The 24,964-nt window shown below is 40.4% G+C and overlaps 1 protein-coding gene across 5 annotated transcripts in view; it reads left to right on the plus strand.

Annotated features, from left to right (window-relative positions):
* The first annotated feature begins 2,909 nt into the window (after positions 1–2,909).
* taok3a (TAO kinase 3a) overlaps positions 2,910–24,964 on the plus strand; it is a 48,211-nt gene continuing 26,156 nt past the window's right edge. Inside the window, exons 1-3 of one of the 5 annotated variants that reach the window (XM_028413742.1) lie at positions 2,910–3,064; positions 19,678–19,803; positions 20,064–20,189. The gene's annotated coding sequence lies outside the window, so the exon portion shown is untranslated. Of the gene's footprint in view, positions 3,065–3,155; positions 3,549–19,677; positions 19,804–20,063; positions 20,190–24,964 lie in introns of those variants that run through there. The other 4 variants (XM_028413738.1, XM_028413740.1, XM_028413741.1 and 1 more) reach the window with 4 other exon arrangements.

Here is a 24,964-nt window from a genome sequence, read left to right on the forward strand (position 1 = left end):
CTTTGACCCCAGGAAGATGTTGGGTGATCAGGACTCTAAAGATTCAGGGCAGAGTTTGTCTTTCACCAAGTTTCACCAAACAGAAGTGGTTAGTGTATTATTAAGACCATTGAACATCCATTGAACTATTCAGTACGTTTGTCACTTCCTCACCATAAGAATTACATCCATAAAGAAAAACTGTAATACAACAATATTTTATTTATAATGTTTATTTTCTTAACTAATCAAAGAACAAATATTTAAATAAAAGAAAAAAAAAACTGCAGGGCCTTCTTTGGTGCCTCCTGCAGGACAGTGTAGCTCATGAAGCAGCTGATGCACCACCATGTGGAGGGAGGTTTGGAGGAGGCTTCAATGGAGAGACGACCCTGTCAGGAACAGACATGATGTCAAGGATTTGAGGAGCGGACACAGGTGCAGAACGCAGAGCGGTTAAAAATTCCAAAAAGTCTTTTATTTAAAGCCAGGAGGGCAAAACAATACAAAAACAGACAAAAATCTCTCTCAGCGTGGTCAAATAGAAGAGTCCAAAATAACTAACTAAAAAAAATCACACTTTGCTTGGCAAAACTAGATTAAGAAAAACAGGCACATGGCATAAAAAGGCAAGAACAAAAAACAAGGCAAGAACAAGGCTTCTACCTGGAGCACGCTGAGGTCAGGCAGAAGTACATGGCATGGAAGGCAAGAATCAAGGCATGGCATGGCATGGCAAGGCATGGCATGGACGAGACATGGACAGAAACAAACCCTACACCAGACGAGATGAACTAGCAAGGACAGAGGGGAAGACACAGACTATATACAAAGGGACCAGGGAAGACAACGAGGCACAGGTGACACACATTAGGGCAGGGCAGGTGATCACACAAGGAGGGAAAACACAGGAAGTAAAACACAAGACACTACCAAAGTAAAACAGGAAACACAAGACAAGACTAGACAACTAAACACAAACCCAGGGAAACAAAACACCAGAACTACAGGAAAATAACTTCCTGTGATACGAGCAAACTACGGCAACAACCAACGCTCCACACGTCACACCTAATGCATGCCGCGTACACATGCGCGGCACTATATACTACAGCTGTAACCGGCGTTGTGGCCTCGTCGCGCTTTCTTTGTACTCTGGCTTATGGTGACAGACGTTGAACCTCTGTTAGGAACGTGGACCTGACAGGCTCATGAAGCCTCCTCCAAACCTCCCTCCACATGGTGGAGCTGCTTCATGCGCCACCCTGTTCTGTAGGAGGCACCAAAGAAGGCCCTGCAGCTTTTCTTTTATTTAAATGTTTTTGTCTGATTAATAAAAAAAAACATTATGAATGACATTATTGTTTCATTGCAGAGTTTCTTCTGTAAGTACAGTATGTCTAGTGATAAATACCTATCCCACTCATAGCGCCACCTGCTGTAGTAGACAGTATGAATTGTGTTTTGGCAGATTTACCCTGCTTTGCATGTTGCATTTGAAAGAACTCCTCCTAGAGAAATCATCTGATACACCTGAAATTTTGTCAGTTGCTTCTAAGGACATCGACATCAGGCCCTGTGCACCTTCCAAGAGGAAGTCCTTCTGCAAGAAAGTTTTTATTCAGTGATTTTATAAATTGCTTTGTGTTTATTAGCATTTATTTTTTATTTATTCCTGGTAAAAATTCGATTGTGCTTTTATAGGCTGTTAAAGCCTATTGGCTGACAATAAACAGAAGGAAATTAGGGAAATTAGGATTACTCAGTGCAAGTACATTGTAGTCGTAAGGAATAGTTGTAAAGAAATGATGTACTTGTATGTACTATACATTTTCATTATATACAGTAATTACTGTCAATGTATTGCTCTCATTTTTTTGTACATTTTGATGTACAAATTTACATCTGTACAAAAATGTGGCACAAGATAGTGGATTCAATCCAATTCTAGTTAATGTATTTATATAGCACAGTGGCTCCTTTGAACAGGAGGAAACCTCTTGCAATGCACCAGCAGCTAAAACTTACAGTACTGCTGTGGATCTGAATCCCAACAGATGGATGATACAGTCATAGCGCCACCTACTGTCAACAGGAAATGTCTCTTGTATACATGTCTTTAAGTGCACATTTCTGGAAATCAGACAAGCCCAAACTGCTTTGGGGCGAGGGCCCTGTGACACTGCTTGGAACTTTAACTATTATTATTATTATTGAATGAATGCACATGTCACATTACCATTTATGCTGCTGTGCAAATTTTGTACATAATTCCTGTTATCTTTTATTTTTATCTTTTATTTTTTTACTGCACTATATTCCATTTTATTCTATTTTATCTTGCTCTGACTGTCGGTGTTGTAGTGCTGCTGGTACCCAAATTTCCCCGAGGGACCCTCCCAAAGGGATTAATAAAGTATATTCTATTCTATTCTATTCTATTCTATTCTATGAGTGAAAATACAGAAAAACGCAGGTCCTTGATCAGTTCCTGTCAGCTCATGAAACTTCTGCAGTCCACCAGCAGGTGGCAGCAGTATACCGGGTATATTTAAGAGTTGAGCTGGCTCACTATCACTGAAGTTGCAACAGAATCGGAATGACTCAGTGCATGCATCTTTAATGATTTGCAAAGGAAATAAGCTTTAGGATTGTTGCTCTTCTTTTATATTAACACTTGTTTATTTCATTTTTAAAAGCTTCATTTTTGCATGCGTTAGATTTGCGTAAACTAATTGAGAGCGTTGAGCAGAACGAGCAGTTATTTGTTTTTTTTGTTTTTTTGCACACACACACACACACACACACACACACACACACACACACAGACAGAAACACGCGGGTCCTACACATTCACATCCTGCAGCGGCTCCATCCGCCGCCGCACGAGACAACTTTTATTTCCGTACCGCCTGTCAAAGTAGCTGTCAAACACGCGCGAGGCGCGCAGGGCTGTGCTCGTGCTGCTCCGTCATTCAGGAAGTCCAGACACAACTGACAGCACTTGGAGAAGTCTCCTCCACAGAGTGTCGGACTAAACACTCCGTGAAGCGGCGTGAAGCTTTTCCAACGACTTTTATTAAAGGTGAGCAGCCCCCCCCCCCCCCCCCCCATCCCATCACTGTCACTGCCCCCCCCCCCCCCTCTCTCTCTCTCTTTAACAGCTACGAGCCTCGCGTCCTCAAACACTTCCTCTTGTCTCAACGGCTAAGCTAACGTGTGCTACACGTCAGAGTAGTTTTCCTAAAAAAAAAAAGTCTTTCTAAATGGTTGCAGGTGAAGTTGGAAATGACCACCACCATCGACTGGTTTCGACGTCGTCGTTGTTGTTGTTGTTGTTGTTGTTGTTTTATCAACGCCACTCTCCTCGGAGGTGGTGGTGAGTACGAGGGGAGGAAGGAGAGGAGAGACTAGCATCAGCTCCGACTGAAGGTTAAGTGCGTAGGTTTGCTAATTTAACGGTATTTCTTGATTATTGTGTCCGTGCACCTGCTCCATATCTACGGTGTAATATTTACGCTGCTGCGAAGGAGCTGCACCGACGTGTTTGGTTCGTTCCTGCTGGGGGGGTGAGTACGCTGAGCAAACCGGCTGACAGGTTGTAGTGAAGTGAACAGTTTGTGGGTTTTTTATTGTGTGTGTGTGTGTTTTCTTTTTTTTTTTTTTAAATACGACACAATACGAATAGGTTGTCAAGTTGTCTTAGGTGGTTGTTTTTAGCATTGTCACGCAGCGTGGCGGTCTGTATGTGTGAGTGTGTCACATCCTGAATGATTGTGGTACCGTCCAATGCATCTTACATTGTTGTGAGTAAGATTTTACTATCAAGGCACCGTCACAATGGCTGTCGACGGTGCAACGTCCACTACACATGTCCCGAACCCCTTTTTTTACTACGTTTCTCTGCACTGCGCTCTCCTTCTTTTTAAAAAAAGCGTGCATTCATTAAAGACGACAACAACCGGACGCCATTCATTTTTTATATTTGATCTATTTGAAGTCCCTCCTAGTTGCAGTGCTACCATCACCTGCACACAGGACAGTCCCTGCTTAACAAAGCAACGTTTATGTTTTGTTTGTTTTAAAAAGTAAATGTAGGCTAACATGACGCGTTCGTAATGGCAGATGTAGATAGTGAGCTGAGCACTAAAACCCAAGCTGACCCAACATGATGTCATCTCTTGTGTGTAGAGCGCATGAGTGTGTGTGTGTGTGTGTGTGTGTGTGAGATAGGCAGCAGACCTGTGTTTGACTGCTTAACTGTGTCATTTGTAAAGATTTATTTTAAGAAGCATGCCCACGCAATATCAGCCACGGATCCACCAAAATTTTAAATCCCATATTATGACACATGCACCTGCATGTCACTCAAATCAATTTACAGTCTTTTATGACTTTATCTCTCTAGAGCTGCAAAGAAAAGATAGCAGTGTCTGGAGGAAGGGAGGAACATGTTTAAAGTTACTTTACACACATTTGTGTGATAGATTACACGTCAGTTAAAGAAAGTATAATCTCTCTGCTGCCTCTGTTTTGTAGTTTTGTTGTGTTATGTCATTTTTGTCAACACCTTTAGTGCCCTACTTCATTTTTTTGTTCAAATGGCACGCCACTGTTGTGCAATCTTCATGTCTTATAGCAGGCTTCTCGGCCACCTTTTGACCGTGCGACTGAGAGATGGAACAGAAAGTGACACACTTCCTTATTACCGGTGGTATCTAGGGCAGTTCAGTATTTTCCACAGAATGGCGGCTGGATAGGTTGCAGGTTATGACATGCTAAAAGCTTGTTTCCTGTAGGGTTAGAGCTCAGCAAAGTTAACCACATCTGGTGAGGTAGATGCATTTTTTTTTATTGTGCAAATTGAGACATTCGAAAGAACTGAAATAGTGTTGTGCTCCTCTGCTTTCAGCAGTGCAACGGTGAACTGGCTGACACAGGTTTCTATATGTAATGCGACATCAAGCTTCCTTTTGAAACTGCATATTGCTAACAGTCGTGTCTTTTTATAGAGCTGTGTGAGAGATTATTGAGACGGTAGCCATGGGGTCTTCTCATGAATTTGCACAAATCCCTTTCAGTGCCAGTGTTGTGTATGTGATGGATCTACTGGGAAGGACACATCAGCTGCACTTGACAATTGGCTGATGTCGCTGTCAGACATGGCGTGGGGTGGGGTGGGGGGTGTGTTTGAGCCAGACACGCTCACAGTTAGACCAGTTCATACTGAAGGCAGTCTCCTATTAACACATGGAACTGGTTTAAATCTGGTTTATGAGTTAAATCAAATGCACATTTTTAGGGCTAGACGGCAACATAATACATATTTAGTGTCGTTATTATTTTTCTGACTATTATGTCACATTATTTGGTTAATATGTCAGATTTAAACCTATTTTCTCACCACCATAAAGCCCTCCTTTCTTCAAGAAGAGAGGACAAAAGTGCATGCACATCAGACAGGACATCCTCATACTTATTGTACAAATTCTAACCCTCATATTGCTGCTGTTTGAGAACTGTCTTTGTGTGATCTAAGTCTGTTGTATTCTAAACCCCAGGTCCTAATAAAAAATATCCTTATGGGAGCTTTAAATTATAACAGTAACTTCACAAAGAGGAAGTGGACTCAGCATAAAGGAAGTCTCAATTCCCACTCCTTGATCACAGACAATGCTCGTTTCTTCTGGGCACATGTCCAAATGCAGATCTGCTAAAGGTTACTGCAGACTGTCTGCATAACTAAGGCTACAAGTAGTTATAATTATCATGACCTCTATGTGTCTAATACGATCTTTTTTAGACTGCACAGTTTCTGCCATAACCCAGAAAGTGATCTACCAGAGTGGGACATCCCTAACCACCATCGTAGGTGGGCCTGTATATGTCTTATGACTTGGCAGCAATTCTGTAATACTGGCAATGTCCTAGATCCGCTCCATTTCCTAGTAAGACAGCCATTAGATGTTTTCCAAAAGTTTTAAACCCTTGACACCCATTCATTGTTTTGCATCTAGGGCAACCTGTTGAGGTGAAAAGCCTTGTGCGACGAAAAGGCTGGCTTTTGAAAAAAAAAAATGATATCAGAGGGCTGTCAGTTTAGTCACTGCCACAGCAGTTTGGTGGTTTATGCTACAGTGGCAGAGCGCATCAATATTAAAGTGCTGCTGTCAGGCTTAATGTTCTGCACTGATCTGGTTTAGCAAGTCTAATACAGGAATGCTGTCTCATATGACAAGGAGAATTATGCCCTCTCTACCCCTACATCTCTTCTACTAGCAGATGTGTTCATGTTCATGTGCTTTTAATGATGATTTTAAAAGACAGCGCAACACTCTCCAAGATCAGGGTCTTGTGAGGCCAGCAAGAGAGAGTACCAGTACCGATAATTTATCTCGGGATTAATCTGCACAACATTTTATTTGGTATGGGCTTAAATGCTCATACTGTGCATCAGTGTTTGCACCCAACCCATCGTGTCTTATTAATTAATATAGTCTGTTTTGAACAAATTTAGAGTTCCTTTTTAGATTTGACAGTGTATTTTAGACCACTGACAATGATAGGAGTCACAAGGAACATGTGAAATGGATCTAGTCATGGCCCAGCAGCTGGTGCAGACCTGAGTCATGGCCTTGGTCTACTGAAAGCTGTCTCAGAGGGGAGGAAGTCATGGCCCAACAGATGTCTCATCAACAAATGCCTCCCTAGTGAGTGTGCCACTTCTGCTGTTCACTCGCCACCTTGCACAGATAAAAAAACTGTCTCAGTCTGACCAAGCGCCTTAGATCTTTGGTGAGATCCAGCTGTCATCCATTGAAGATTTTACAATAAAAATGTTACACACATTAAAAGGCATTTATTGCAACATTTTAAATGGAAGCCTGTCTGGAGGCACGATAGCCGTTATTCACATCTCCATTAGCATGACATCTGGCTTCACTTGTTTACTGCATGCAGTATCAATATGTTATATACCATAATACAGAACAGATTGGTTGTTAAATACGTCATTCTTTCTTGTGCATTACATCTCCCATTCTTCTTCTCAATTGTTTGCCTCAAGCCTGTGTCATAAGAGAGGCATTTTGGCAAGTCAGCCTCAGTGGGTGTGGAAGGTTAGCACGAGTGACTTGATTACAGCCCTTCATTAGAAGCGCGCCTCCAATCCTCTGGCGAGGTTGCAGCTGTGACCATGAGTTGGCCCCTCCACCCACCCTTTTTTCAACCCCCATTATGTCCGGCTACATCTGTCTCCAGTTCTCCGGTGAAATCTGCAAGCCTCTATCTGCACTTCCATGACTAGGCTAAGTTGGAGTGCCGGGAATTATGAGCCGCCATCATCATCACCCAAAGAGACATCTCCATTGCTGATGGCTGACGTGTCTTATCTTTGCCCACCACCCCTCTTGGGTCTATGGCTTAATTTAGCTTGGCAGAATAGAGGAAAAGGCTCAGACGAGAGTATTTTTAGAACTACATGGTTCGCTGTAATAGGGGTCTTTAAAAATTCAAATTGTCATGTCATAGGCGCTACAATTTGCATCTGTTCTACTGAGTTTCACCAGAATGCAACCGACTGGGAAAACTCCAGCATGCAGTGCTAGCTTAGCAGAGTGGGGCATGTCAGTAAGGCTTAGGAAGCATGAATGTGATGGACACGATTGCTGATGTGAGTGGGGGTGAGGTAATATACTGCACTACGCTAGTCTATTTTGGGATCTTCCTTTGCCTGCCCAAAGCACTTTTGTGTCTCACAGTTATACATCATAATTTTTACTCAGCACATTTTCAAATATGGGTCTAGACTTGTCTTTCATGGTGTGACAGTAGCATTTTTCAGTGACTGTTGACAATCTTTGGTTCCGTAATGTCTCCACATAATATAGAGATTTTAATGGTAATGTGGTTTGGCAAGAGCAGTGAACCTATTGGTCCCACTGCCTCCTAACCTGATGTTAATGCTTGATAACTCCTCACCTGCTGGGCTACCAGAGTGTGTGCCAAACCCACCCACCCCCAATTTCAAGTGAATCTAGGCCTCTGCCCAAGCTTCATACAGCTCTAATGCTGTGACTGGACAGCCTCCATTGGGTCAAGTGGAGATTTGCCTGTGATGAATCTGGGAGAGATTGTGTGTTGCGTTCTCGCCAGACAGCAGTGTATCAGGACCAATGTGACTTTTATTTTTGATTTTTAAGTAACACTAGTGGTTGTTTATTTCTGCTGAGCAACTGGACATCACAGACATTTTCTCTCGTGTCAGTCTTGTTCCATATTCTGCCATCGTCATCAGACTGGATGTGAATGGGTCTGTCATTTTGCATGAGGGAACAGATGAGTTTTTCATGAGGAAAAAAACATGCAGTGCAAGCCAAAGTAAGTAATTCTGCCACCCTTTTCTTGCTTAATAGTCCATACTAGGATGGCTTTGCATGCCTTTGTGAACCTAGGAAGCCTGAGGTTAAATTGAACAATTGTCCAATTAAACTGTAACTCAAAGGGAACTCTGCCAGTCAACGTTCCGCCCCACTGCTTCCCTCACTCATTCTTGTTTCCTCTCTAACTCACACATAGACGCACAAGGCCTCATCATACAAAAATAAACCAGATGTGCAGCACTGCAGAGCCAGAAGGTTGCTAACCTTAGAACAATTGCAGGGTTGATATCGTCCCAGAGGGCTAATGAGGAAAGAGTTAAATTGTCAGGACATGAGGGCATCAAAGAATTAGACGCCGCTCACACCCTTCCTGTGAGGTTTTTATACACTCTAACCTGCCAGACACATGTCAAGCTATTGTTTCCTGGGTTTGACACAGGGGCCATTTTGGATACGGAAACCCATTGTATATTATAAAATATAAAATGGGTCAATAGTGCTGGATTGGATTGAGTTTCTGATTTCAAGTTGCTTGTTGTGCTTACTTTAAAGCCCTCATTCATGTGTGAAAGTTGTTTTGTCTAAAGTCTAAAATGAACTTGTATTTTATAGGAAAACCAAAAGGCCTCTTTATATTGAAACTTACGACACTTGATGACTGTTCAAGTACTAAACAAGGATTAAGGGCATAGTGGAGAAGTACAGGTACCACATCTGATGCTCCTAGGCATTCATCTAAGAGCTTTTGTCTTTTTATTGCTTGTCCTTATTCCCTCTCAAACATGCTTCCTCTCACTCTTATGTATTGGGATATGCGTGTGTGTATATATATATAGATATAAAAGGTTCCTGTTATTAATTTATGTCCCTTCTTTTTTTCCCCAACAAATATTTGCAATGTTTGCCTGATTAATTATTGATTGGCAGCACACAAAAGGCTGCTGTGTTTTGTGGAGTCCAGGGGTCATTAACTCTGATCTGTGTGTACTGGTGAACTGGAAGATGTAAAGATAGTGAGACTATCGGAAGGATAAAGAGATCCCTCTTTAATCCCAATACATCCCAACCGAAACGGCAAGTTTGGACCAACACTAAACTAAATTACTAAATTAGGAAAAAAGGCATGGAGTGACACTGTTGTATAGAAAGAGTTTGGCCAAACGCAACCTTAAGGTCATGAATATTTTGTCCAATACAGACTTGTGTAGACGTCCTACATTTGGAACTAGTAGTAATTCAGTAAAGCAGTAACTAGAAGTTCATGTTTAGTCAACAGAAAAATTAAATCAGTGAAACTAAAAAAACGTTTTTTTATTAATGATAATCATCATCATCATAATGTGAATCATTAGTTTCATGTCTAAAAATGTATTTTGTATTTTTGTGTTCAGAATATTCTTTAGAACAAAACAGGCCATTTATAGATTGTTTTGGCTGCGCAATAATAAATTCACTGTTTAATTGGAAAAATAATACTTCATTATTATATTGTACTGACAAAACACGTCACGCTGATAAACACATTTGTAATGGGAGGTAAATCTAATGGAAAAAAAGGACCCTGTGGTCAGGTCTGACAGTCAAATGATCATTTAACCAAACCCATCCATACAGAAGTGCCTGAGGTTAAAGACCTGCCACTTTACAGTCGCATATTGATGCTCATTGATTACATTTATGGCTCCGCCCTCTGCATTACACTGTAGCATTAACATTGTAGTGAACCACACTACTGTTGTGTGGTGTAACCTTTTAGTTATTTGTACGCATGAAATCTGTCCTCCCCAGAGCAGGTAATTTATTTAATTTTAGTTTTTTTTCCTAGTCCCTTTTTTTTATGTGTATGAGTGAGTAAAAAGAGGTTTGGATGAATCAGTACAGATCTAAAAGAGGAAGGGGGAGGCCAACTTCTGAGCCTGAATTAATTCCCAAACTAATTGCGGGCAGACTTTACAGGGGGATAAAAGCTGAAATCCTGAAGCTTAAAACCCATGGGCCCTCTCCCACTCTGTGTAAACCCCAGTGATGATGTACATAATTTATACTGTCAGTATATATTTGAAAAAGTAGAAGAGGAAGAGGCAAAACACAAGGGAAATGACTCAGTGGCCTAGATGCATGTTTCCTTTTTGGGGTTTCCTCTGCTTAATTTCCTCCCTCTGTTTTTTCTCTTTCATTTTGGCTGATCATTCTTTATTTCTCTTTAAAAATGCAGAGAAGGAATAAAGTTTAGCATGCTACGGGTTCCCCTCCTGCATTACATCTAATACTAGCTGCAACTTTTTCAAGATTAGATGAAAACAATCAGGGCACTGTGTCATGTAATTACGACAAAGTTGAGTATTTCACAGGAATCGTGGGCAAACTCAAACACTCACACACACACATCTCATCCCATTTTTGTTTTTGTTTTGTATTGCTTCTTCACGGTCAATTGAAAGCCACAGGCTCCTTCAGAAAATGGCTCCCTGTGATACACTATGGGATTTTTTTATTCAGTGCAGTATAACGCTGACAGCTCTGGGAGTCCTAGCCATAAATGAATAACCATGAATCACAACATCCCCCGTTGTCCCATGAGGCCTCGGCCAACGACTGCATGACATCATCGTTTTCGGTCCAAGAACGTGGCCTTCAAGAAAGTCAAAGAGAACGTCTCATCAACCCCAGCATAGAGGTTTTACATGGAAACCAGTCAGTGAGCTGGGAGATTTAGAGATGATTGCATTGGTTTTTTTTTTTTTTTGGAGGGGCAGTCACTCCAAATTCAGCACCTTGGTAGGCAGGTTAAGAAAAGAAAGCTTTAGAAAAGATTAAAATACTTCCTTAGGTTGTGATTCTCTGTTCTCAGTGTCTTTACAAGATCACCAGGGAAACCTGAGTCACTCACCCAATCTGGGACAGGTGGACACATGGAAGGACAGTAGCTTGACTGTAGTACCAGTCACTCCAAGCTAATGGCATCTCAATGTATCTGTTAAATGTCAGTGTTTTTAATATTTCATTATGATTAAAAACCCAGAAAGTGGCGACTGCGTGTCCTACTCACTGTAATATTTTTTTCTCCTTTGCTTCCACTATGAGGCATGCAATAGGCCTCTATTAATCTTTCTGCTGCTCTTGATTGGAAAATCCTGTTGGGCTTTAGAGTAGCACTTCACTCAACCCACAGCCCCCCCCCCCCTGTACACACACACACACACACACACACTTGGAGCTGAAACTAGATCAGCTGGTGTGTACTTCCACAAGTTCAAGTCTCTCCATCTGTGTGTGTGTGCCCGTGCACCCTGCTGATTAAATGACTATAGCACTTCATGTAATGATTACATGCATTGTGTGTGTTTGTGTGTGTGTGTGCGTGGGCTGGGGGGGGCTTGTATATGTGCCAAGCTTATGTGCATTTGCACATTTTCTCTCATATGTTCCGGCTCTCATGCATTTTACATTGCCTTTTGGGAAAGCAGAATGGGGCTATAGCAGCAGGATGTTTCACATGAAGGCGGGGAGAGGCATTTGACCACCGGCACTTGTTACTGTGGTGTCAGAGATAAACAGCTACGATTCTCTCAGCATGAGGTTTCTCTAAGACACGCATGCAAAGTCTAAGTCTTTGATGAGGCAGAATAGTGGATATGCAAAAATCTTCAGCCGTGTTACTATAATGGGTAATCTATATCAGCTGTCATGCAGACTTTATGTCAGGCAGCTCCAGACACTTTGCTTTCACTGTTATTCTGCCTGGCATCATATATGTGTGTACGCATCTGAATATGTGTTTATAGTTGCACAAAATATAGGTCATCAGTCACAGTGTACACATGTTCCTTAGTGTGTTTTTACATTGTTTGTTTGTTTGCCTTTTGATCTTACAGCTGTTATTTGTTTGGGTGCAGAACTGTGGAATTTTGCAGCCACAATAAAAATCAATACAGCTGGGAATTGATAGTGTTATAAACAGGCCTGGGGTTATCGCCTAGTCGATATGGTCCATCTAGTCACCCAAGTCCCAGCTGAGCTGGTGTAGATGTGGCCAAGGATTCTGTTCATATAACATTTTCTTCAGGTATTATTCCAGCTGAGACAATAATTTGCCCTGTTCATGTGACTATAGTGCTATTTCTGATTATGCTGTAATCGTTTAAGCATGCAAGAACTGGGGAAATGGCCCAGTGGGGGGAAAGAGTCTAAAAGTTGTATAATTATGTGTTAGTGTGTATAGTTTTAGATTGTTTTCATTTTTCTTTTCCCTGGAGTAGTCTTAAAATATCAAAACTAGATTACTAATAGTATACATTTTGCAAGGCTAGATTTATCTTACTTGGGGAGTATTTATATAATGGATATCTACAAATTAAGCTTTTGGCATGCAGTTTAAACTTTTAATTATTCTTTGATCTGTAGCTTCTGTTTTGTACTGAAAATTGTACTTAACCCAGTTTTCCTCTGCTTTAAATCTTAACGTTACAAGGAGAGCAATTGTAGAATAAAATGTACATAACAATGTGAGCATGGAGTGTGTTAGTTTTGAAGGTGGAAGTTGGTGTCATGAGCTGGTGTAGATGGATTCTGAGAGAATCTCTGTTGAATGCTGTGACCTTGGGTTAGTTTTGGATTAAATTTGGCCTGTGTGTGTGGGCCAGTGCTTTGCAGATTACACCCTGTTAACCCTCTGATCTCTGATCCAGCCAGCCTACCCTCTCATTAACCCCTGATACAGGCTCATTAGGTAGTAGGATCACCACATGAGCAGGCCACAGAAAAAGTCTTGAAGGTAACGGGTCAGGATTTTCTGGGCATGTGAATGTGTTTGAGCTTCTGACTTCTCAATAGTAACAGGAATTGCATCTGCATAGCATGTGGGACGTCTCAATATTGCTCAAACACGCAATGTGCTGCTGCTTTGTCAGTTCAGACGAACATATTTTGACATGGGTCGCTTGTTAAAGCAAACTCAGTTGTTCTTCCCAGGTGGACCTCATCTTATAGAAGAATAGATGATGCTAGTACAGTTTAGTTTGAATGTGAGGATATTATTTCATTTGAAAGGCTCTTATTTAAGTCTAAAGATGCGATAAAAAGACGGCACACAGGCTGCATAGTATGTATTCATACAGGAAAGAGAGTTTTTGTATCATACTGTACATACTCTTACTGACACACAGCCAGAAGCTGAACTAATGTGGGATCATTTTTGTTCAAGTTAGAAAGAGAAGATCTAGGTTAGAGTGAGCCCTGGGGTGATTCGAGTATATTTTTATATTTGTATATATTTTTATTTATATCAAATTCTTCTGGGGACTGTGACTCAGGTATTGTTGTATTTACAGTCTCTGCAAATCGCTTCAGATTGATTGAATGATTTTTTGGGACATAATTTGCATAAAATCCAACATGTGCATGTTGGTGTTCGGTGAGTCAGCTTAGAGGAGGTGGCGCTGGTGGAGTCGTGCTTTTAAAATAATGAACTGGTACTGTGCAAGGTTTGACCAAAAGGATTGCCTGGGAGAAAAGAAATTACATAAACCTAAAACTCCCACATTTAGACATGTTTTACTGCAGACATATCAGGACAGGTGAAGGACTCTGAAGGCTGTCACGTTAAAGCAAAGAGTGCTCTCTAAATGGAGTAATGAAAATATTACTAAACTGGAGAGGACTCGGAAGGTTTTGATACTTGTTTGGTTTGTTAATTTCCGCTAAAAAAACACATGCATGCTGTCTCCATCCTCTCATTGTCCAAAGTCCAAGAGCAATAAAATCCAGATATTTCATCTGTTTAAAAGTGGAGCAAAGGTGTGTGTTTCAAAGTTTAGCACATTTACTGCCTGGTTTATATTGAATTGTCCAGGTTGTTGGTGCTTCAAGGCCTCTTCTTTGATCTTTTCTTTACTGCCAATCTTCCATATAACCAAAGTTAAACATTTATTAAAGCAGTTATGTTTACTATTTGGAATGCATGTTAAATATAAATGTAACACCTGAGTGTACTTTAGATTTCAGACAAGACAGCGATGGCCAACTTCATGTGCTGCTTGAGATTTGTCATCCAAGGCCCTTAACCACAGTGTATGGTTAATAACAATTTGTGGTGGCCAGAGGATACACAATCTGCCTTCTCACTCTCATCAGAGGTGATCTTACTACCATCTTCTGCAGCAAAATACACCCTTTTCCCGCTCTTCATCTCTGTATGTAACCTGTTGATCCTTATAACACTCAACCCCCTTCTAGTGATACCAATGAACAGCCCCCTCCCTCTCTTCATCCCTTACTTTCTCTGATGTGCAAAATTGTCTGTGAGGGACTGTTGAATAATTTACCAGCAGGGTGACGGTGCTCTGTGACACTGCACTTAGTGTGTTTGCTTGTTTTATTCAATGTGTGTGTGAATGTGTGTTTGTGTTTATTTAAAGGACAGATCAGAGATTGGATGTGTGTGTGAGAAAGACCGCGGTTTTGGAAAAAGCAAGACAGTAGACCACACACACTATTGACCCGGTTGGGGAAAAAAAAAAAAAAAGCTCAGCTAAAAAGGCGCTAGCACTGATAGTTGCCAGAAAGGATGAATGGCTTTAATAGAGAAAACTCTAGGCTTCACTCCAAAGGGACAGACACACACACATCACCCCTCTGGATTCATGGCTTTTCTGTGAAAAGCTTTCACACTGGATAAGGGATAGTCTTTGTGTGGCAGAATGAGTGAGACCAATGCTGTGCATATGTGTGTGTACTTGCATACGTGTGAGTATATGTTTTATTACCTTTTCAGACAAGGACTGATGTGTCCAATGCGGAGGTTACACTGGCGATGCCTTAATAAATGCCACACAGGTTTGCCCTCAATACAGATAAAGATCCCTCAGTGTTGTCTCAACATATGGGGAGGTTCAGCAACTGTGAGGTTTATTTAACAAAAATTGGAAAGTTTTTTTTTTTTATAGCTGCTTGGATGGAAAGTGAAAATAATTATAATGTTTAGTCTAGTGGTCTTAGATTGCTTATTTCATTTGTTGGTGGAAGGAACATTTTCCCACTGTCACTGATGTTGGATTATTTTAGAGATTTGATTTTGTTAAATTCAGCACTGAGAACAATCTGTAAGATTTTGTTTATTTTGAACAGAGCAAGCCCACTCAGCCCTATCAGCCCTGTATGTTGGCTTTCTTTTTAGGTTTGGATAAAAACGTACAATCACATTTACTAAGCTCACCTGCAGTTATTTTAATAAGTTCTTGGTCTTTTCTAAAATTGTCATTATAGCTGCATTCAGTTGGGGCTGAGTTTTAAGAGGCCTCGGTTGGAAAAATTATCACCTCATTCATAACATGACCAGGTGAAAAATAACGTACCTCCCACATTATGTTACTCAGGCCCTAACTCTGTAATAACAATATTTAAGTCTAAAGTAATGATGGATATTAAAATACTATGTTTTTTTCTCTTATCCCTTTTTTTTATCTGTAAATCTTTACAAGCATTGTATGGGGAGTTGGTCCTGCCTCATGTATGTTTGAGTGATAAAGAGTGTTATGGTGTAGATGTAGCCCACCACAGGCTAGCTCTTCATAATGGAGACAGATTATCTTTCTCCAACAGCTCTTGGCTACTCCCAAACATGTTACAAAGGCCCCAGGCCAGCTTAATATTGCATAGCTGCCATATTACACACAGGCTCTATATATGGACACGTGTGAAGGGAGTAGTGGTGTGAAAATCTTTCTCATGTGTGAAGGATTTCATCTGCCGTGCTTGTGCCATTCCCATTATATAATACCCTTTAAGTCTTTATCACCACAAGTGGCTTTTCTACTTCAGTATGGAGATTAAGATTGATATTGACCTAAAGCTTCAGGGCAAAAGCGAAGCCACACTTCGCTGATTATTCAGTGTGAATGATGTGTCTTTCCACTGTTGAGATCTAATCTATTTTATTGGACATAGTAGAGGGTTGTTTTACCATGCTCTTCTGACATTGTCTGAATTGTGGCTTAAAGTTGACTTCCTTACAAGCAGCTCTTAGATATAGTATATGATTTTGTTTTGTCCTACCTAGACCTACCTAACATGTTGCTATTACAGCTGATTACATGTATGTTCTTTGCTGTCGTTATAGTCCAGATTGAAAGACTTGCGAGCTCATCCCTAGAGTGCTCAAGCTAGATGGAAATGTAAAGGTCTGTGAAAGTAATTTGTGCTAAGTTAAACTTGGAATCCACAACACACATGAAGTGGCCACTGTGAGGTTTTGAGCTCTTGTTGCTTTAAGGCCACAAGAGGAAATCACTTCAAATAAACAAGTATTGGCCTTTTGGATAGGCCACTTATTTGTCTCCTGTTTGTCCCTACTCAACCAACGCTTCCATTGCATTAGGATCAAAACAAATCTGAGAAGGTAACAGTTCTTGGTGTGTGTGCGTTTGTATGCATGCATGTCTCAGTGGTGTCACTAAGCTCCTGAGATGAGAGCTGCCCCAAAGTCTCCAAATCCCGCTTTACAGCACAGAGTATATGTGTGTGTGTGTGTGTGTGTATTCTCCACTCTTGTGAAAATGAGTCACTGCTATAAAAATCCACACTATGCCGCTCTGGCAGCATAATCAGAACATAATGTTTAGTTTCTTTCTATCTCCCTGGATTAGTTTATTTTCATCCGGGGAGAATTTTTGCACATTGTGGAAATCGCCTTGTATTTGGTTGCCTCAGCTTTATTTAAAGCAGTGTGTCACTATGGGATGTGATTTAAAACCCACCATCCTCCAGCGTGACTCATCAAAAGCCCACCTCAGTCATCATTAGCCACGCACAGAATCACTGAGTGTCAATATCATTGAGTAAATTTAGGCCCGAAGTTAAAAGAAGGACAAAGAAAGAATTGTAACCATGGCTGAAGGATGTTTTTTTTTAAATTCTATGACAGGGTCAATGTGGCTTTGACGGCACAGACTTTCCCAGGTTTCCTTTGTGTATGCCTGCTGCAGCCAGTTTTATGACATTTTTTTGAAACTTTTGAAAGGTGATGCGCAGAAAAACTAAACCAAAAGTGGCCTAAACTTGGACAGAGTCCACGTTTGATACACGATATCACATCCATCTTGATGAATCGTTCGGCCAGTCCCTCTGAAAGCTGTTCAATTGGTTTGTTTCGCCCAAGAACAGAAATGCTGTTGAAACGGTTTGCTCTGCCAAGTTTTGCCTCGAAAATTGACGGCCTATGACTCAGAATTTATGATTCATATCTCAGTGCGTGTCATACAACAGGAGGAATAGAAAGGAAGAGGTGGATATCAGGATTTTGATTATCAGCCAGTGTGCCGACAAATTTTGTCAGAAAACCTGTGGCACAGTACGTCAGGGGTGGTGTCACTTAAAGTCACTGCCCTGCCATATTCCCTGTGCCTCTGTCTCCATTTTTTTTCTCGTTTCTTTTTCCTTTCGCCATGTCATGCTTCAGCTGGCCCCCTGACCTTTCTCTCCCATCACAAAAACTCATGCAAACACCCATCCCTGCTTCGAGCCCACCTACGCAAACACACAAATTCATGGTCTCAGAAATACACATCTGACATTGCACTGACAGTACGTGGTATGGCTCTTAACCACTAAGCCACCAGATACCTCAGTTGACCTCTTTTTATTCATTTAATGTGGCCTTGCTGCTCTTGGCCAACTCGCATCAAATGTGTTAAAAATAACACTATTAATAGAACAATATAGCAATAATAACTCAAACAAACCCTACAGCAATAATTGTTTAGCAACTGCAAGTAATTTTGCAATTTTTTTTCCTTCATTTAGCGCTAGTATATTCGTGCTTCTCCTCCAAATTAAGTTGCTTTGTCCTTATATTCTGATATTTACCCGTACTTCTCTTTTTCTGTGCATTTTAACATTTTTAAAATCAGCATTGTTTTCTGACTGACTGGAAGCAATTCATTGAATATGTTAAGGGGCATACAGCCAAATCGATTATAAATGAAATATCCTTTTTCGACGGACAACAGGTCCATCTATCTTTATTCTTCTCCTGTTGGTTGGTCATAAATGCCAAGCAGGGTGGGGTGAGCGAGGAGGAGAAGTACAGCCACAACTTTCCCAGAGGCTCAAGCGTCAGTTTGTGTTATAAATCATTCAGGGAAACTCAGAAGGGGCACAACACATTTTTATCCTCTTCTCTCACCCCCCCCCCCCTTTCTGTCTCACTGTTTTATTATTGAATGTGGCATTTTTTTGAGCACCCAATCTGCCATTCAATGTAATAAAAAAGAAAGAAGAGAACGCTTTGCAGGAGAAGCAGAAAGGAGTCATTCCTGCTGGAATTTAGTGTTTTTTTTGCACCAAATAATGATCCTACTAGATTATTAAGGTTACTTGCAGACAATAGTTATTTTTTATTCCAAATAGCATTGTGTCTAGTTGAGGGTCAGGTCGTTGATGCTACACCACCTGCAACACAGCTCAGTAGCTGACAGCGCTTGGCTGTCAGAACAACTCTCTCAGACGTGATGAAAACTGTGTGTGTGTGTGTGTGAGAGAGAGAGAAGGCAAAATACTGTGTTTGTGCTCGCTTGTGGGTAAGTGTGTGAATACTTGTGTTTGTCCAGGGTGTGTGTAGTGTCCTTGAACTCATGTATCTGAAAGGAGAAGAAAGAGGATGTGCTCAGCTGTAATAGCAAAGACCTCCCTTGTATAAAATGCCAAGACATTTAGCTGGAAATGCGGTGCATATTGGAATAGACATCAGGCTCCTTGTGTTGCTGAATGCAGACAAGCAGGTGTATAAAGTTAGGACATCAGCAGAGACAGTGTTTTTTATTACTGCCTCATTCAGAAAGCTGATCTAATTTATCCTATTGAGAGCACATATAGTGTGAATGTTCTGTTTCTGTTGTTCAGGGTATCTTGCCCTCTTTCCTAAAGCTGATGAAATACGGGATCATTGCTAAGGGTCCTGGAGCTGTTAGGAGGATAATCTGACAATCATCAAAGGCTGTTGAGTCATTCCACCATCTGCTATTATGAAGAAATTGAAGGCTTTCACCTCTGTTTGAACGTCACCTTTTTTGCCATTTGTGTGCAGAAGCTACACTCAGCTGTAAACAGCTCAAGCCACAAGAGAAACTACGATGTTTAAATAAAGGACTTTATTACGGAGCTGCAACTATTATAATATATATATATATATTATATACATTTTCTTAAATGACTGGATTAAATGTCAAAAAGTGAATCAATAAAAATCCACTTTTGTTTCACCTTAAGCCACATAAAAATGTATTTATTTAATCCGATTTTTTGTTTCTTGTCCTTACCTTAGGTACAGCATTATTCCAGTCATGAGGGAAAGCTGCAAAAAGGCAACTTTGGACATAAACTAAGGAAAGAGAAAGGAAGAAAGCTAAGGAGACAGAGGCTACCCATCCCCTTTACACATTTTCTACAGGTATGCTTTTTATATTTGACTGATTAATACTTTTTGGTCTGTTGTTTTGTTGGAACCTGTTGCGTCATCTGTGGTCATGATATATATATATATATATATATATATATATATATATATATATATATATATATATATATATATATATATATATATATATATATATATATATATATATATATTATGAGTAATGGCAGTTTAAAAAATATTTTTCTTTAATTTTTAATAAGAATGTTATTGTTATGGCATTGGCAAAATTTCAGTGAGTGCCTGAGGTTTGTCTGTGGTTTGGAGTCTTCTATGAATTGGGCAATAATGTAAATCTCTCAACTTGTCGTCATTGCAAAGGAGCCAACAGCAATCATTGGATTGAGTGGAAAGTCAAAAATGTAAGTGTGTGTGTGTACATGCAGTGCTGTGGGCAATGCTCGCTGCTGAGTCACACTGTGATTGGGTAAAACAGCTTGTGGCGATTGGGTGCGGTAGAGGGGAATGATTTGGGTTACAGAAAAGTCTCCCCAGGCAGGACAAGGACTGATTTCAAATGTCTGGACTTCCCCCTCACTTGCACACTTGTGAACTTGAGGGGAGAGGATCTGTGACTGGCCAAAGATGTCCAGACTCACTTTTACACATAAAAATAAACTCTTGAAATTATTCAGCCATTGCTTGGTGGAGCTGAATGCGAGAACGCAAATGTCACATAATATCACAATGAGTACAGCAGGGCTTAGTCTGCAAGCTTCACAACATGGAGGCTTTTACTCTCCATAATACCATTTGCAACACATCGGTCAGTATATTTTATAAAGCAACTGGGCTGTTGAGTTTGTGTCAGTGTATATGCATGTATACCCTTATACTGACGGCCATGTGTATTGATTCAGAGCGTGTACTTCACAGAGTAAAAGCCATGCTCAGAATTTCTCTTGAATTGGTCCTCCAAACTGGCTAGTCATCACCACACAACTCCACATCATGCAAATTAATATGCTCCTATATTATTCATTCAGTAACAGGGTTGACCCATTTAATGTAATGCGGGGGGCTCATGCACCCATACGTATGCACTGTTCTCAGGGGACCTTGTGCTCTGACGAGATGTGAAGATTTATGCACACAGGTTTTTTTTGTTTTTTTTTAACAGTATTACTGAAATGCAGCGATGTTCGTTTCTTTCAGTCTGTGTCATCTAGCGTTTCTTGCTCACTCATACATACATGTGTTCCTTTTACGCAGAACCACACAGCTCCAAAGCTCTAAGCCTGCTCTCTATAAATGTCAAGATAGGAGCTGAGGGAAGGGGATTATTAAGTAATATTTATTCTTTCTCTCTCTCTCTCTCTCTCTCTCTCTCTCTCTCTCTCTCTCTCTTACTCACACGCACTTACACACACACCACCTTCACATTATGTGTCAACGAACAATTTTGTGGATTTAGCACTTCTTTTTTTTTCCGTTTCCGATTAGAGCTGGTGATTTGAATCCCACTAAGAATTCCCACAGTCTGTCTAATTCCTGTTCCTGTCTAGAGCTGGGAGGGGGCCAGTAAGCTGCTAAACCTTCTGACTACACACACCAACATATGAACACACATAAACACACATGCACATATGGACACTTGTGTACTTGCACTGATGTATATTTGTACTTTTTTCTGTATCTATATAGGTAGAATACGGGCCAAGAAAATGACAAAACCTAAAATGCAAGACAAGTTTTAAGCTTTTTTTTGTTTCATATCTTTAGAATATTTTCAGTTTATCTCTCAACTGTGTTAAGACTTGTTTTTGAGTTTAACTGCAAAACATAGGCGATATTAAAGAAAGTCCTCTGGGCATGCCCTTGCACAAAGAATTAACACAAACTTTGCAGTATTTACTAGTATCTTCAATGTTTTTTTAAAAGTTTTGCATCAAAATATTAAAAATATTCACACATCAGGCACATTCAGTGCTAGACTAGACTATATGGTACAAGAATTGTCTTTGATTGGAATATGTCTGTTGTAGCACATGATATAGAGTCATATTCGCCAGCTTGATGGTTCTGTAACAACATGTTGGCACATAAATTAATCATGGCAACACCAACAGGGAGCCTGGGGGTTGCTATGACTGTGTGTGTGTGTGTCTGCTTGCGTTTCAGTTGGGACCATGTTAAACTTTGGCCCACATTTAAAATGTATATGTGTCTGTGTACATGCAACACATCTATTGCTTTGCTATGGTTATGGGACAACATACACATATTTTGATTCTTGAACAAAACATCATGTCAGACTGCATAGATATGAGCTAAAAGACATTTAATGTAAGATTCTTTTTGAATTTGTGTGTGTGTGTGTGTGTGTCTACAGACCAGGTCAGATTAGCATAAATCATATAATCCTTTGAACACATAAATTGTTTCATGATGTACAGTTTATTGTACATGGCAAATCCATAATTACCCACCCTCATGGTAACTCACCACTAAAACATCTCATTTACTCAGTGCTGTGTCCACTGTGGACACTAATTCACACCTACACAGACTGTATGTACAGTGGTGTATGGCAGTGCACATGTTGTAAAGAATTCACACACCAAGCATTTAATCTGTCTAAGCCATTTGCCTAATCAGCTCTCTCTGAACAATACCTTTCATAGATCCACTGTAGCCTCACATGCAGACACAAACGCGCACAGGCATGCGCACACACACATACACTGACAGTAAACTGGGCTTTGCTGGGCTAGTAACAGCTTTACCAAGCCCCCTGTGTTACAACCTGTTGTTGCCACGTTGCATCACATCACACATCTTAGAAAAGAAGACGAGGAGGAGGAAGAAGAGTGGAAAAGAGTATGAGAGGGAGGTGTGCAGTCTCCTGAGTGATCACATCCATTCATATCTGTCTTTTACCCATCTACTGACTCTTTCCATCATTGTGGTTTAGATCCACTTTCAAAGCTCTGTCACATGGGGTGAAGCTCACTCACTTGCAGTAGGTCTGGCAAACCTTTCTTTTGTGTCTAATTGTGTTACTCTGCCTTTCCCCAATTTTAGTTTTTTTTCTGTTTTTCTTATAGCCTTTTTCATGGGAGCATCATAATGGGCGTCTGTGTATGTGTGTGTGTGGTGTGTCTTTGAAGGGGAAGGGGAGAAAGTTGAGATGGAGGTTGTGTCAAGCTTTATTTCAAGCTTAAGCCGGAGAGATGAGAGAAAGACAGGGCTGATGCAACTAGGAGACACACAGACAAGACAAAACAGTCACACATGGACACACACGGGTTCATATTATAGGTCAATAGTAAAAACACTCACTGAAAACCTAATGAAATCCAACAAATGTCTTTTGAGGCCTTATTTTGTGAATAAGCACAAGATTTTGTTGTTGTTTTATTAATTTATGCTGGAATTCATTTAAAATGCACATTAATAAAACAGCACTGTGCTAATGGTTCATTTACAACCTTTAGTATTTCTAAAGTTAATTGATTAAATCACAGCAGATGTAATAAAAGACTAACCAAGTTCTGATTACCATGAGGAACATAAACAAAAAATATGCAGCCAAGTTGTATGCATTGCATTGCTGTAGTGTACATAGTTCACTTCATTCATCATCTGTTATGTGTGTATTGAGTGTGTATTGATCTAATTAAGACCTACAGATGTCTTAGGGTAGTAAGCTTGTGAGCCTATGCAATATACGATCTTTTCACATTATGTAAGCAGGTAAAGATGAAACTGTGTCTCTTGTGTATGTTTAAACTTTGTGTGTTTTTCCAAGCAGAATTATGTAAGCAGGTAGATGAAACTGTGTCTCTTGTGTATGTTTAAACTTTGTGTGTTTTTCCAAGCAGAATTCCTAGAGAGAAATTGAATCTAAATGCCATGAAATGGATTTTATTCAGGCTGACTTTCCTAAGGCTTAGATCATATAGGAGCTTTGTAAATAGCCTCAAGCAGTGCTTTAGGAAATGTTCCTGTATTCAGGAGATTACAAGAAGGAGCATGTGCCTCACTGTTGTGGTTTTCTTGACATGTACACACCATTCTCATCACCTCGTATTGGCATATTAATGTGAAAAGGTTGTTATACAGTGACAACATGAATGCTCAACAGGGCATAGCAAGTTTATTTATATAGCGCCACCATTCATTGGCATTTAGAAGACAAAAGAAGACAGATGTTGTATATTCAATCCAGTGTCACAGAAAACTATTTTATTCTAAGCCCAAAATTAAATTTGCTGTTAGTTTTAGCCAGCCTCAGGTATTCAGGAAGCTTGTTGTAGAAACCAAAAGCTGCTTTACATTGCTTGGTTTTAATCCTGGGAACACTGACTAAGCCTGCCCTCGATGACCCGAGGGGTCTGGATGCTTCATAACATACAGACAACATACAGAGATGTATTTAGGCCAGAGACCTTGTGGTTCATAGTAGTAGGATTTTAAAATGGAAAGTGCGAAAAATGCACAATAGGAAAAAACAAAAAGATTGATCTAAGATCTATTGATCTGTTGATTTTAGAGGACACACTTGCAGGTAGTGGCCAGTTTAATTACTAATAATAAATAATCACCGACCTTTTATCCAACTTAAATAACTAAGCATCTCTTGATTCTTTTACTCATGAGGATTGCAGAAATGCTTTAAGGTGCCTTGAGGCTTGTGCTGTTGTATAGAGAACAATGATGTTGAACCTCAAAGCCACAATTGAGCTCTTTGTGCACAGGCATTGTGCACTTCACATATTTTATAATTTCTTTGTTTGTAATTTTGCTCTAAAATAGCAAAAGAAAGGCTGTGATTAGGTGGAGCAGAATGACTATGCAAGTACTGCATGGAAATGGAAAGAAAAGAGTTGTTTCATTGAATCATTGTGACCTTAGATTCCCATTCTGCACCGTCACATATAACACCTCTTGCCTCCAGATGCATGAAGTCTCGTGCATCTGGTTCCTTGGAACAGAGGGTGCAGGACTTTGCCTTTAAGAATGATATTTTTGGAGTGGGTGTGATGGCTTAGATCCCTTTAAGAGCAGGGGATTAGGATGATGCTGATGCTTAGTGTCTTGGCCTGTGTGCTTGTGTGTCTTACTGCTTCTGCCTGTATGTCAGCTTCCTCTGTGTGGGGCAGGCCTTTGGAGCCAGATTTGCTTGCTGCATCTG

The sequence above is a fragment of the Parambassis ranga genome, chromosome 9, assembly GCF_900634625.1.
Source record: "Parambassis ranga chromosome 9, fParRan2.1, whole genome shotgun sequence".
In the NCBI taxonomy this organism is placed as follows: domain Eukaryota; kingdom Metazoa; phylum Chordata; class Actinopteri; family Ambassidae; genus Parambassis; species Parambassis ranga.